Source organism: Pangasianodon hypophthalmus, chromosome 28, assembly GCF_027358585.1.
Source record: "Pangasianodon hypophthalmus isolate fPanHyp1 chromosome 28, fPanHyp1.pri, whole genome shotgun sequence".
Classification (NCBI taxonomy): Eukaryota; Metazoa; Chordata; class Actinopteri; order Siluriformes; family Pangasiidae; genus Pangasianodon; species Pangasianodon hypophthalmus.
The window spans coordinates 16,784,249-16,786,773 of NC_069737.1; the positions used below are offsets into that span (position 1 = coordinate 16,784,249).

The 2,525-nt window shown below is 46.3% G+C and overlaps 1 protein-coding gene across 2 annotated transcripts in view; it reads left to right on the forward strand.

Annotated features, from left to right (window-relative positions):
* Nucleotides 1-1,666, forward strand: part of pcdh10a (protocadherin 10a) — a 19,738-nt gene extending 18,072 nt beyond the window's left edge. For both annotated transcript variants that reach the window (XM_034301287.2, XM_034301288.2), the window contains exon 5: nt 1-1,666. This exon is cut by the window's left edge and continues 438 nt beyond it. The gene's annotated coding sequence lies outside the window, so the exon portion shown is untranslated.
* Nucleotides 1,667-2,525: the final 859 nt, after the last annotated feature.

The window sequence follows — 2,525 nt, forward strand, 5'->3', positions numbered from 1 at the left end:
ACAGCTTTGTATAAAGTGCAGCCCAAAATGTCTCTCCTGCCAATTCTTACTTTAATCCGCATTTTTCTATTTTTCTTTTCCTCCATTTTACACATCTCTCTCTCTCTCTCTCTCTCTCTTATTTTTTCTTTAATTCTCTCTCTCTTTCGCTCTCTAGAGAGAGAGATAGAGAGATGTTTATAGACTAGCTTTCCAGTCATGGGAAAAAATTAAAAATGGGAAAAATCCTGGACCAGTGTGAAATCTGGCTACTTGGAAGTTCCGTATTTTTCCCGCATGTCTGGAATGCTGATAGATTTGGGATTTTTCTGGGTTTAGGTGTTTAATTGTTTTTTTTATTCTACTCTCCTTTTCCTGGTGCCTTTCGGATAAATCCCAGTTTAATCAGTTTCATTATTATCCGTCTTCCCCACAGTGATGTCTGCTTGTTTCCGCTCCTCATCCCTGATCCACGCAGAAACCTCGATAATGAAGTTCGACTCGATCCCCAGTGGCTTCGTCTGCGTCTGTGTTCAGAGTAGAGTTTAGTTCATAGTGAGGATTTAAAGTTGAAACGACTCACAGCAGTATTCAGATTGAACACTGCTGCGCTGCCCAGAGTACAGAAAGTCCTGGTACTGGATTAGTAATGAGCTCGAACAGTTCACTTAATATGTGTCTCACTCAGACACGCCCATCTGTCACTCAGACACGCCCATCTGTCACTCAGACACGCCCCTCTGTCTCACTCAGACACGCCCATCTGTGTCCCTCAGACACGCCCCTCTGTGTCACTCAGACACGCCCGTCTGTCTCACTCAGACACGCCCATCTGTCTCACTCAGACACGCCCCTCTGTCTCACTCAGACACGCCCGTCTGTCTCACTCAGACACGCCCCTCTGTGTCACTCAGACACGCCCCTCTGTGTCACTCAGACACGCCCCTCTGTCTCACTCAGACACGCCCCTCTGTGTCCCTCAGACACGCCCGTCTGTCTCATTCAGACACGCCCGTCTGTCTCATTCAGACACTCCCACCTGTCTCCCTCAGACACTCCCATCTGTCTCACTCAGACACGCCCACCTGTCTCCCTCAGACACTCCCACCTGTCTCACTCAGACACTCCCACCTGTCTCACTCAGACATGCCCACCTGTCTCACTCAGACACTCCCACCTGTCTCACTCAGACACTCCCATCTGTCTCACTCAGACACTCCCACCTGTCTCCCTCAGACACTCCCACCTGTCTCCCTCAGACACTCCCACCTGTCTCCCTCAGACACTCCCACCTGTCTCACTCAGACACTCCCACCTGTCTCATTCAGACACCCCCCCCTGTCTCCCTCAGACACTCCCACCTGTCTCACTCAGACACGCCCGTCTGTCTCATTCAGACACTCCCACCTGTCTCACTCAGACACGCCCGTCTGTCTCATTCAGACGCTCCCACCTGTCTCACTCAGACACGCCCGTCTGTCTCATTCAGACACTCCCACCTGTCTCACTCAGACACGCCCGTCTGTCTCATTCAGACATGCCCATCTGTCTTGGACACGCCCCTCTGTCTCACTCAGACACGCCCGTCTGTCTGTGGTTTAAAGTCTGACCCTTTCAATATTTAAGGCCAGATAATAGCTGTTTGAGAGGTTGGACTGTGTGAAGGGTTACGAGGGGTCATTGGGGGTCATTGGGGGTGGTTAGGGGTCACTGGGGGGTCATTGGGGGTCATTGGGGGTCGTTAGGGGTCATTGGGGGTCGTTAGTAAACCCTGTCCTCTGTTTTTATTTTTTTCTTTCTATCATTTTATTCTTCATTTATTTACCTCTCTCGGTCTCTCTGACTGTAATCTGACTAATCTGAGCCCTTTAGCGCACGCACACACATGTGCACACACACACGCACACACGCACACACACACACACACACACACACAGACTGTACAAAGCGCAGTACTCTTTCGTTCTCGTGTTGGTGGTGGAGTGTTTATGATGCGGATGGAGGGATGGGAAAATAAACGAGTGTGTGAAATAGGAATTACTCCATCCGGATGTCGTGTGTGTCCTCATGTGTGAGACTGTGTACTGTAATAAACACTCATCTATATACGTATCTATACATATATATATCTATACATACACACATATCTATATATCTATATATCTATATCTATACTGTTCCTTTATGTTCTTATGAACACACACACAGATTCGAATTAAACTCTACTCGCCTAAACACTGTGATGAGTGACATCACTTCCTGTCTGACTCTCTTTACTCCTTACAGGTTTAAAATCTTCCATAAACATTTTACTCTATTCTACTCTATTCTACTCTATTCTATTCTATTCTATTCTATTCTATTCCCTCTAGTCTGATCTTTTCTCCTCTATTGTACGTTCTCTTCTCTTCTACTCTATTATACTTCATTCTCTTCCATTCTATTCTGTTAATTCTACTCTATCTTGTTCTATTCTAATTTGTTATATATTCTATTCTATTCTATTCTATTCTACTCTAATCCATTCTACTCTATCCAATTCTTCT